Below are 12,718 nucleotides of genomic sequence, written 5' to 3' on the forward strand. Positions count from 1 at the left end.
TATCCCAGGCAAATGCTGTTCAGATGTCTCCTGTAGCAGATATGCAGCAGTTTTCTGCTCAAGCATCCCAACTTTTTCAGTCTCCACATACTATGCCCTGTGTTTCCTCTGGCAACCCGGTTGGATTTTCTCTCCAAAACATTGCTTCCCAGGTATCCCTTGCGGTATCTGAAGCCTTGTCAACTTTTCCAATGTTACAGTGAAAACGTAAAAGGAAATTTAAAGAAACAGTTACTAAGGTTTCTGATCAAGTTCTGGCTATCCATCTTCCCATAAGCCTGAGGAAGAAGACATGTCGGTAGCATCTGAGGGGGAAATCTCAGACTCAGACAGTGTAATTCCTTCTTCTGATTCTGAAGTGGTATCCTACAGATTTAAGCTAGAACACCTTTGCTTACCACTAAAGGAGGTTTTAGTTACTTTGGATGACTCCGACACAACTATTGTAGTCAACCCTAAAACATCTAGTAAATTGAACAAGTACTTTGATGTCTCCTCCCCGGTGGAGGTGTGACGGACCGCCTGGTACCCCGAATGAGTACCTCCGTCAGAACACTTCCCTTGTCCTGGACATCCCTTTATCCAGAGCAATAGCTCCTGGTATCTCTCTTTTACCACAGTCTAAAGTTAAAGAGGTGAACAAAACTGAGGCAACACTCAGTGGTCTGAACACAAAAATGAATACTTTATTTAAAAGCAGCACACAGATTTATACGCCCTGGCATTCCAGAGTCACAGAGCTTCAGGTTACAGAGGGCATTGGTTAAACAGTAAAGCAAACATATGAACAATACATCAAACCTCTAACAATTGACTATTCACAGGTAAAACAGATTAACATATCAAGTTAATTAACTGGGGAAGAAAGTTTACTCAGACAATCTGATGTTGGGCAGTCTAGTTAACATATCACACAGGAACGCAATCAGTTTACTCAGACAGACTCCCGAGACACAATCAGATCTGAAACGTAAATAATATACATCTTAAAATATAAAAACAGCTCTTATTAACTATGAAGTCCTTTATGCCCACTTGGTTTATAGAGTCACAATTGCTCCCACAAGGGGCACTCACAACCTGTACCCATCCTGTACTTATTGATACAGGGTGACATGGGCATAAGACAGTTATGAATGTACATGGGGTGTCCAGCATATAAAATTCCACATTTCCATGCAGTCTCTGGGTATCCCATATACCTCCAGCCCAAAAAATGTTCCATAACAGGCCCTCCGATCTTGGTGACTCACGTCACAGGAGGTTATTCCGGTTCCTGACCGTGCTATGGAGATTATTGCTAGCAAATAGGACAGACCTGGAATTCCTTTTTCTCCTTCTATTTTTAAGAAAATGTTTCCTAAAGCAGACTCTATTAAGGAGTTGTGGCAGATGGTCCCTAAGGTAGAAGGAGCAATCTCTACTTTAGCTAAGAGGACTACTATTCCCATAGAGGATAGTTCTTTTAAGGATCCAATGGATAAAAAAAATTAGAGGCTTTATTAAAAAAGATGTATGTTCACAAGGGTTTACAATGGCAGCCTGCGGTGTGTATCGCCACTGTTACCAGTGCTGCGGCTTACTGGTTTGATGCGTTGTCTGAATCTCTTCAAACGGACACTCCTCTTGAGGAGATCCAGGACAGGATTAAGGCTCTAAAGTTAGCAAATTACTTCATTACAGGTTATTAAACTGGGAGCCAACATTTCTGTTTTGCAAGCCTTGTGGTTGAAGTCCTGGTCTGCGGATGTGTCATCTAAATCTAAGCTCATGGCTATTCCTTACAAGGGTAAGACCTTGTTTGGACCCGGTTTGATGGAAATTATTTCAGATATTACTTGAGGGAAGGGTTCTTTTCTTCCTCAAGATAAAAAGAATAAACAGAAAGGACATCAGAATAATTTTCGGTCCTTTCGTAACTTTAAAAGAAAGTCTTCCTCCCCTTCCTCCAAGCAAGATAAAACTAAGCCTTCCTGGAAGCCCAACCAACCAGTCTTGAAATAAAGGAAAGCAATCTAAAAAGCCTGATTCCAAGTCAGCATGAAGGGGTGACCCCCGATCCGGGAGCAGACTCTCTCTTTTTTCCCAAGCTTGGATAAGAGATGTATTGGATCCCTGGACGGTGGACATTGTCTCCCAGGCATACAAAATAGACTTCAAATCTTTTCCTCCCAGAGGCAGGTTTCTCCTCTCCAGATTATCTGTAGACCAGATAAAATGAGAGGCATTCTTACATTGTGTAAAGGACCTTGCTGCCCTGGGGGGTAATAGTTCCAGTTCCCTTTCAGGAAAGGGGTCTGGGATTTTACTCGAATCTGTTCGTAGTTCCCAAAAAGGAGGGAACTTTTCGACCAATCCTAGATCTAAAATGTTTAAAAAAGTTTCTCAGAGTGCCATCCTTCAAGATGGAGACTATACGCTCCATTCTTCCTTTGGTTCAAAAAGGTCAGTTCATGACAACCATAGACCTAAAAGATACATACCTTCATGTTCCCATTCACAGGGACCATAAAAAGTTTGAGATTCACATTTTTGGACAATCATTTCCAGTTTGTGGCCCTTCCATTCAGCCTTGCCACAGCTCCCAGAATTTTTTCAAAGGTTCTGGGGCTCTTTTAACTGTGCCTTGATCTCGGGGCATTGTAGTGGCACCTTATCTGGACGACATTCTGGTTCAGGTGCTATCTTTGCAACAAGCAAAATCTCATACGAAGATCTTGTTGTATTTTCTTCGATCCCACAGATGGAAGGTGAATCGGGAAAAAAGTTCTCTGGTTCCAGCTGCAAGGGTTGTATTTTTGGGGGACCATAATAGACTCCCTGTTAATGAAAATTTTTCTGACAGAGGTCAGAAAAAAAAAAAGATTTTCGACTCTTGTTTTGCCCTTCAGTCCTCTCCATGGCCGTCAGTGGCTCAATGTATGGAGGTAATCGTTCTGATGGTGGCTTCCATGGACATCATTCTGTTTCCTCAGTTCCATCTCAGACCTCTGCAGTTATGCATGCTCAGACAATGGAACGGGGACTATTCGGATCTGTCTCTATGTGTAGATCTAGATCAGGCGTCAATAGACTCTCTTCCGTGGTGGCTTTCTCAGGATCATCTCTCCCAGGGTACTGGCTTCCGCAGACCCTCCTGGGTGATTGTGACCATGGATGCCAGCCTTCTGGGTTGGGGAGCAGTATGGGGCTCGTTGAAGGGTCAGGGCTTATGGACCCAGGAGGAGTCAGTCCTGCCCATTAACATCTTGGAGCTGAGATCAATATTCAATGCTCTTCTGACCTGGCCTCAGTTAGCCCTAGCCTGGTTTATCAGATTCCAGTCAGACAACATAACCTCGGTGGCCTACATCAACCACCAGGGGGGAACTCAGAGTTCCTTTGCCATGACAGAGGTGGCCCGAATTATTCAGTGGGTGGAGACCCACAACTGCTGCCTTTCATTCCAGGGAGTGGGAACTTTATCCGGATGTGTTTTCCAGCTTGACCCTCAAGGGGGGGCAGCCGGAGTTGGATCTCATGGTTTTTCGTCAGAATGCCAAACTTCCGAGATACGGCTCGAGGTCAAGAGATTTGCAGGCATTTCTGATCGATGCTCTGGCAGTTCCTTGGAATTTCAGTCTAGCATACCTGTTTCCTCCGTTCGCTCTCCTTCCAAGAGTCATTGCTCGAATCAAGCAGGAGAGGGCGTCTGTAATTCTCATAGTCCCGGCGTGGCCTCGCAGGATTTGGTATGCAGACCTAGTGGAAATGTCATCCTTTCCACCTTGGAGACTGCCTCTGAGGAAGGATCTTCTACTTCAGGGTCCTTTCCTTCATCCAAATCTCGTTTCTCTGAAACTGACTGCTTGGAGATTGAATGCTTAGTTTTATATAAGTGTGGATATTCATCCACACGGTCATTGAGACCTTGATTCAGGCTCGTAAGCCTATGACTCACAGGATTTACCATACGATCTGGTGTAAATACTTGTATTGGTGTGAATCCAAAGGATACTCTTGGAGTAGAGTAAGGATTCCTAGGATTTTGTCCTTTCTCCAGGATGGTCTGGAGAAGGGTTTGTCGGCAAGTACTCTAAAGGGTCAGATTTCGGCATTGTCTATTTTGTTACATAAGCGCTTGGCGGATGTGCCAGATCTGCAATCTTTTTGTCAGGCCTTGGTCAGGATTTGGCCTGTGTTTAAACCGGTTACTCCTCCATGGAGTCTTAACCTTGTTCTTAAAGTTTTACAACAGGCTCCGTTTGAGCCTATGCATTGTTTAGATATTAAGATGTTATCTTGGAAAGCTTTGTTTCTTGTTATCCTCTGCTAGGAGAGTTTCTGAACTCTCTGCTTTACAGTGTGATTCTCCTTATCTTATATTTCACTCTGATAAGGTGGTTCTGCATACTAACGCCTAGATTTAGAGTTTGGCGTTAGCCGTCAAAATCAGCGTTAGAGGCTCCTAACGCTGGTTTTGGGCTACCGCTGGTATTTAGAGTCAGTCAGGAAAGGGTCTAACGCTCACTTTGCAGCCGTGACTTTTCCATACCACAGATCCCCCTACGCCATTTGCGTATCCTATCTTTTCAATGGGATCTTTCTAACGCTGGTATTTAGAGTCTTGGCTGAAGTGAGCGTTAGAACTCTAACGACAAAACTCCAGCCGCAGAGAAAAGCCAGGAGTTAAGAGCTTTCTGGGCTAATGCCGGTTCATAAAGCTCTTAACTACTGTGCTCTAAAGTACACTAACACCCATAAACTACCTATGTACCCCTAAACCGAGGTCCCCCCACATCGCCGCCACTCTATTAATATTTTTTTAACCCCTAATCTGCCGACCGCACACCGCCGCCACCTACGTTATCCCTATGTACCCCTAATCTGCTGCCGCTAACACCGCCGACCCCTATATTATATTTATTAACCCCTAATCTGCCCCCCCAACGTCGCCGCTACCTACCTACAATTATTAACCCCTAATCTGCCGACCGGACCTCACCGCTACTATAATAAAGTTATTAACCCCTAATCCGCCTCACTCCCGCCTCAATAACCCTATAATAAATAGTATTAACCCCTAATCTGCCCTCCCTAACATCGCCAAAACCTAACTTCAAGTATTAACACCTAATCTGCTGACGGGACCTCACCGCTACTCTAATAAATGTATTAACCCCTAAAGCTAAGTCTAACCCTAACCCTAACACCCCCCTAAGTTAAATATAATTTAAATCTAACGAAGTAAATTAACTCTTATTAAATAAATTATTCCTATTTAAAGCTAAATACTTACCTGTAAAATAAACCCTAATATAGCTACAATATAAATAATAATTATATTGTAGCTATTTTAGGATTAATATTTATTTTACAGGCAACTTTGTATTTATTTTAACCAGGTACAATAGCTATTAAATAGTTAATAACTATTTAATAGCTACCTAGTTAAAATAATTACAAAATTACCTGTAAAATAAATCCTAACCTAAGTTACAATTAAACCTAACACTACACTATCAATAAATTAATGAAATAAAATAACTACAATTATCTACAATTAAACCTAACACTACACTATCAATAAATTAATTAAATACAATACCTACAAATAAATACAATTAAATAAACTAACTAAAGTACAAAAAATAAAAAAGAACTAAGTTACAAAAAATAAAAACATATTTACAAACATTAGAAAAATATTACAACAATTTTAAACTAATTACACCTACTCTAAGCCCCCTAATAAAATAACAAAGCCCCCCAAAATAAAAAAATGCCCTACCCTATTCTAAAATTAAAATATAAAAGCTCTTTTACCTTACCAGCCCTTAAAAGGGCCTTTTGCGGGGCATGCCCCAAAGAATTCAGCTCTTTTGCCTGGAAAAAAAAACATACAATACCCCCCCAACATTACAACCCACCACCCACATACCCCTAATCTAACCCAAACCCCCCTTAAATAAACCTAACACTAAGCCCCTGAAGATCTTCCTACCTTATCTTCACCACGCCGGTTATCACCGATCCGTCCAGGCTCCGATGTCTTGATCCAAGCCCAAGCGGGGGCTGAGGATGTCCATCCTCCGGCTGAAGTCTTGATCCAAGCGGCGGCTGAAGAAGTCCATCTTCGGGCAGAAGTCTTCATCCTATCTGGGCAGAAGAGGAGATACGGACCGGTAGACATCTTCATCCAAGCGGCATCTTCTATCTTCTTCCATCCGATGACGAGCGGCTCCATCTTCAAGACCTCCGGCGTGGATCCATCCTCTTCTTCCGACGTCCTAAAACAGAATGAAGGTTCCTTTAAGGGACGTCATCCAAGATGGCGTCCCTCGAATTCCGATTGGCTGATAGGATTCTATCAGCCAATCGGAATTAAGGTAGGAAAATTCTGATTGGCTGATGGAATCAGCCAATCAGATTCAAGTTCAATCCGATTGGCTGATCCAATCAGCCAATCAGATTGAGCTCGCATTCTATTGGCTGTTCCGATCAGCCAATAGAATGCGAGCTCAATCTAATTGGCTGATCCAATCAGCCAATCGGATTGAACTTGAATCTGATTGGCTGATTCAATCAGCCAATCAGATTTTTTCTACCTTAATTCCAATTGGCTGATAGAATCCTATCAGCCAATCAGAATTCGAGGGACGCCATCTTGGATGACGTCTCTTAAAGGAACCTTCATTCGTCGTCTATTCGTCGGAAGAAGAGGATGGATCCGCGCCGGAGGTCTTGAAGATGGAGCCGCTCGTCATTGGATGGAAGAAGATAGAAGATGCCGCTTGGATGAAGATGTCTACCGGTCCGGATCTCCTCTTCTGCCCGGATAGGATGAAGACTTCTGCCCGAAGATGGACTTCTTCAGCCGCCGCTTGGATCAAGACTTCAGCCGGAGGATGGACGTCTTCAGCCCCCGCTTGGGCTTGGATCAAGACATCAATGCCTGGACGGATCGGTGATACCCGGCGTGGTGAAGATAAGGTAGGAAGATCTTCAGGGGCTTAGTGTTAGGTTTATTTTAGGGGGGTTTGGGTTAGATTAGGGGTATGTGGGTGGTGGGTTGTAATGTTGGGGGGTATTGTATGGTTTTTTTTCCAGGCAAAAGAGCTGAATTCTTTGGGGCATGCCCCGCAAAAGGCCCTTTTAAGGGCTGGTAAGGTAAAAGAGCTTTTATATTTTGATTTTAGAATAGGGTAGGGCATTTTTTTATTTTGGGGGGCTTTGTTATTTTATTAGGGGGCTTAGAGTAGGTGTAATTAGCTTAAAATTGTTGTAATATTTTTCTAATGTTTGTAAATATTTTTTTATTTTTTGTAACTTAGTTCTTTTTTATTTTTTGTACTTTAGTTAGTTTATTTAATTGTATTTATTTGTAGGTATTGTATTTAATTAATTTATTGATAGTGTAGTGTTAGGTTTAATTGTAGATAATTGTAAGTATTTTATTTCATTAATTTATTGATAGTGTAGTGTTAGATTTAATTGTAACTTAGGTTAGGATTTATTTTACAGGTAATTTTGTAATTAGTTTAACTAGGTAGCTATTAAATAGTTCTTAACTATTTAATAGCTATTGTACCTGGTTAAAATAAATACAAAGTTGCCTGTAAAATAAATATTAATCCTAAAATAGCTACAATATAATTATTATTTATATTGTAGCTATATTAGGGTTTATTTTACAGGTAAGTATTTAGCTTAAATAGGAATAATTTATTTAATAAGAGTTAATTTATTTCGTTAGATTTAAATTATATTTAACTTAGGGGGTGTTAGGGTTAGGGTTAGACTTAGCTTTAGGGGTTAATACATTTATTAGAGTAGCTGTGAGGTCCGGTCGGCAGATTAGGGGTTAATAATTGTAGGTAGGTGGAGGCGATGTTGGGGGCGGCAGATTAGGGGTTCATAAATATAATATAGGGGTCGGCGGTGTTAGGGGCAGCAGATTAGGGGTTCATAGGGATAACGTAGGTTGCGGCGGTGTATGGAGCAGCAGAATAGGGGTTAAAAAAATATGCAGGGGTCAGCGATGGCGGGGGCGGCAGATTAGGGGTTAATAAGTGTAAGGTTAGGGTGTTTAGACTCGGGGTACATGTTAGGGTGTTAGGTGCAGACATAGGAAGTGTTTTCCCATAGGAAACAATGGGGCTGCGTTAGGAATTGAACGCTGCTTTTTTGCAGGTGTTAGGTTTTTTTTCAGCTCAAACTGCCCCATTGTTTCCTATGGTGGAATCGTGCACGAGCACGTTTTTGAAGCTGGCCACGTCCGTAAGCACCGCTGGTATTTAGAGTTGCAGTGGCGGTAAATTATGCTCTACGCTCCCTTTTTTGGAGCCTAACGCAGCCCTTCTGTGAACTCTCAATACCAGTGGTATTTAAAAGGTGCGGGGAAAAAAAAGCCAGCGTTAGCTACGCGGGTCGTTACCGACAAAACTCTAAATCTAGCCGTAAGTTTGGTTTCCTGCCCAAGGTTGTTTTGGTCAAGAATATTAATCAGGAAATCGTTGTACCTTCTTTGTGTCCTAATCCTTCTTCTCACAAAGAACGCTTGTTGCATAATCTGGATGTTGTGCAAGCGCTAAAATGTTATTTGCAGGCAACTAAGGACTTACGTCAGTCTTCTGCATTGTTTGTTTGTTTTTCTGGGAAACGCAAGGGTCAGAAAGCTACGGCTACTTCACTTTCCCTTTGACTGAAGAGCGTTATTCGTTTGGCCTATGAGACTGCTAGACAGCAACCCCCTGAGAAAATCACAGCTCATTCCACAAGGGCTGTTTCTTCTTCCTGGGCCTTCAAAAATGAAGCTTCTGTGGAACAGATTTGCAAGGCTGCAACTTGGTCATCTTTGCACACTTTTTCCAAAATTTCTATAAATTCAATACTTTTGCCCCGGCTGAGGCTTCTTTTGGGAGAAAGGTTCTTCAAGCAGTGGTGCCTTCTGTGACAAAACCAATCTCGCCACTGTACATTGGAGGGCCTGTTATGGAACATTCTTTGGGCTGGAGGTACATGGGCTTAAGGATACCCAGAGACTGCATGGAAATATGGAATTTTATATGCTGGACACCCCATGTACTTTCGTACCTCTGTCTTATGTCTATGTCACCCTGTATCCATAAATACAGGATGGGTACAGGGTGTGAGTGCCCCTTGTGGGAGCAATTGTGACTCTATAAGCCAAGTGGGCATAAAAGACTTTATAGCTAATAAGAACTGTTCCTATATTCTGTAATAAGATGTATTCTATGTATGTTTAAGATCTGATTGTGTCTCAGGAGTCTGTCTGGGTAAACTGATTGTGTCCTTGTGTGATTATGTTAACTAGACTGCCCAACATCAGATTGTCTGAGTAAACGTTCTTCCCTAGTTAATTAACTTAATATGTTAATCTGTTTTACCTGTGAATAGACAATTGTTTGATGCATTGTTCATATGTTTGCTTTACTGTTAAACCAATGCCCTTTGTAACCTGAAGCGAGGGTGTATAAATCTGTGTGCTGCCTTCAAATAAAGCAGATATTCTGTTTAAACCTGAAAACTGGCTGGTTTGTGAATTGCTGATTCCCTATGCAGGACGTTGTTCCCTGGTATTAACCCTTGGTACACTGTTGGTACCGTAACATTGGTGGCAGCGACGGAATGAACCTTATCGCCCAGAAGAGCAACTACACAAGCCAGTAACCTCAGGAAGAGGGGGATTATTACAATACTGACTAAGATGGAAAAGAGAAAAGTACATTTTGCAGCTTTTAAAAACTTCCTGGAAACAGAAGGAGAGATTGATGGGTACCTTGCGGATTTTGAGAGGCAATGTGCACTACACAAGGTACCCGCAGAGGACTGGGTCACGATATTATCTGGAAAATTATCCGGCCGGGCCAGAGAGGCTTTTCGGGCCATTCCAGATGAGGAAGTCAGGGATTATAATACTGTAAAAGAGGCTCTGCTCTCCAGGTATGCGGTTACACCGGAGGCATACAGGAGGCGGTTCAGAGACACTGTTAAATTAGCTGGAGATTCCTACCTTGAGTGGGCATGTAAGGTGCACCGCACAGCAGCTCACTGGATAGCGGGGTGCCAAGCCATATCTGGGGAAGAGGTGCTGCAGCTATTCCTGTTGGAACATTGCTTCGACAAATTACCCGCAGGAGTTCGAGAGTGGGTTCGGGACCGTAAACCCTCCACCCTGCAGGAAGCGGCTCGCTTGGCAGATGAGTATACGGATGCCCGCAAACTGGACACTGCTACCACTAAGCCCCCTGCTAGAGTGGAGTACAGACCCCCAGTCACCCCAGCAGCTGCCAGTTACCAAACCCCGGCGCACCACTATACCACACGGCCTCCGGCCACAAACTACCCTCAGAGAGCCCTGCGGTGCTACTCACAACCTATTCGGTGCTTTAGATGTAAGCAACTAGGGCACAAAAGACCAGAGTGTCCCCTAAACGCAGCGAACCAAGCGCAGTCCTGGAGAAGACCCGCCGGCGGAATCCCACGTAATCCTCAGCCTGCGGCCCGCTACGTAGAGGCGCAAGAATGCTGGAGCATCCTACATGAGGCAGACCTTGTGCAAGCTGCCCACCGGAATAACCGGCAACTGGTTAAAGTGAATGGGAAGAAGGTCAGTGGTCTACGGGATACTGGTGCTACCATGACCTTGCTTCAAAAGAACTTGGTGTCTGAGAAACAGTACACTGGAGACACTGTGGCTGTGAGGGTAGCAGGGGGCGATGTGTTCAGCCTACCTGTTGCCAGGGTACATTTGGATTGGGGAGTGGGCGCTAGACCTGTGAATGTGGGGGTCAAGAAGGACTTACCTGCTGATGTTCTTCTTGGAAATGACTTGGCCCCCCTTGTTTCTGCCTACGCTCCTATGGGTCCCGCTGATGTTAACTCTGTGACTACCCGTGCCCAGATCCGTGCAGCAGAGACTGACCCACCTGCTGCTAAGCCCCAGGACGCTGAGCTCAGTAAATCTCTATCCGCTATTGATATGTGGAGGTCCCGTTACAATGCGCTGATGAAGGAGAAGAGGAGCGCAGAGGAAAAAGCACGTTTAGAACAGGAATCTCTGCTAGACAAGCTGCACCGACAGACTGCAGAAAACACCAGCTTGAGAGTGGAACATGAAACATTAAAGAAAAACTTAGTGACACTGGAGGAGAAGCTGACGCTGGCTCATAGTGAGGTGCTGCAACTCAAGGGCACCCTATGTCAGTATGAAGGGATTGTGGATACCTATAAAGAGCAGGTACAGAAAACTCGTAAAGAAGCTGATGTGATTTTGAAGGACTGTTTGGCCCTGGTCTGGGCACTGAGGAATTTGAACCCTTGTTTGTATGGACAGGAATTCTCTCTCATAACGGGAATACAGATGGATTGTCCCAGCAAACTGACATGCCTACCAGGCGCTCTGGTGGTATATGGCACAGTACATACCCTGGACAGCCGAGCATGACAAACCAGAGGGAGAGGAGTTTGATGGTCCTGTCCCCCAGCAACACGGCTGTTTAGCCAAAGGGGAGACGATTGGTCTCCCCCTCCAGCAGCACAGCTATGTATCCAAAGGGGAGACAGTCGGTCTCCCCCTCCAGCAACCAGGCTCCCACCAGGCTACTTCCATGGTAGTGCTGGCACCCGGGCAGAGTACAGCTGGTCTCTGCCCACCTCGCAACCCACCAATTCAGCGTACCAGTCCCCCACACAGCTGTGGTGAGGCACCTGGACATGGACAAGTTTTCCCCGTACTCAGGTGTAGTAACCATTTATTGTGGGTGGGCTGTACTACTAATTGTGTTTTATGGGTGGGTTGCTGGACTAACCAGGGCACTGACCGGCAGGAGGTCAGATACCCTGTTAGTCTGTTTGGAAAAGGGGAGAGATGTGACAAAACCAATCTCGCCACTGTACATTGGAGGGCCTGTTATGGAACATTCTTTGGGCTGGAGGTACATGGGCTTAAGGATACCCAGAGACTGCATGGAAATATGGAATTTTATATGCTGGACACCCCATGTACTTTCATACCTCTGTCTTATGTCTATGTCACCCTGTATCCATAAATACAGGATGGGTACAGGGTGTGAGTGCCCCTTGTGGGAGCAATTGTGACTCTATAAGCAAAGTGGGCATAAAAGACTTTATAGCTAATAAGAACTGTTCCTATATTCTGTAATAAGATGTATTCTATGTATGTTTAAGATCTGATTGTGTCTCAGGAGTCTGTCTGGGTAAACTGATTGTGTCCTTGTGTGATTATGTTAACTAGACTGCCCAACATCAGATTGTCTGAGTAAACGTTCTTCCCTAGTTAATTAACTTAATATGTTAATCTGTTTTACCTGTGAATAGACAATTGTTTGATGCATTGTTCATATGTTTGCTTTACTGTTAAACCAATGCCCTTTGTAACCTGAAGCGAGGGTGTATAAATCTGTGTGCTGCCTTCAAATAAAGCAGATATTCTGTTTAAACCTGAAAACTGGCTGGTTTGTGAATTGCTGATTCCCTATGCAGGACGTTGTTCCCTGGTATTAACCCTTGGTACACTGTTGGTACCGTAACACCTTCTGTTTAGGTTCATGTCTTGTCCCTCCCTTATCTGTGTCCTCTGGCTTGGGTATTGGTTTCCAACAGTAAATGATGATGATCCGTGGACTCACCGTGTCATTAGAAAGAAAACAAAATTTATGCTTGCCTGATAAATTTCTTTCTTTCTTGTCATGGT

At 43.7% G+C, this 12,718-nt stretch overlaps 1 protein-coding gene across 1 annotated transcript in view; it reads right to left on the minus strand.

Annotated features, from left to right (window-relative positions):
- The window catches only part of LOC128652775 (high affinity cGMP-specific 3',5'-cyclic phosphodiesterase 9A-like), a 432,847-nt gene that overhangs the window by 26,105 nt on the left and 394,024 nt on the right, over nucleotides 1-12,718 (minus strand). The window lies entirely within an intron of this gene.

The sequence above is a fragment of the Bombina bombina genome, chromosome 3 (genome assembly GCF_027579735.1).
Source record: "Bombina bombina isolate aBomBom1 chromosome 3, aBomBom1.pri, whole genome shotgun sequence".
NCBI lineage: Eukaryota > Metazoa > Chordata > Amphibia > Anura > Bombinatoridae > Bombina > Bombina bombina.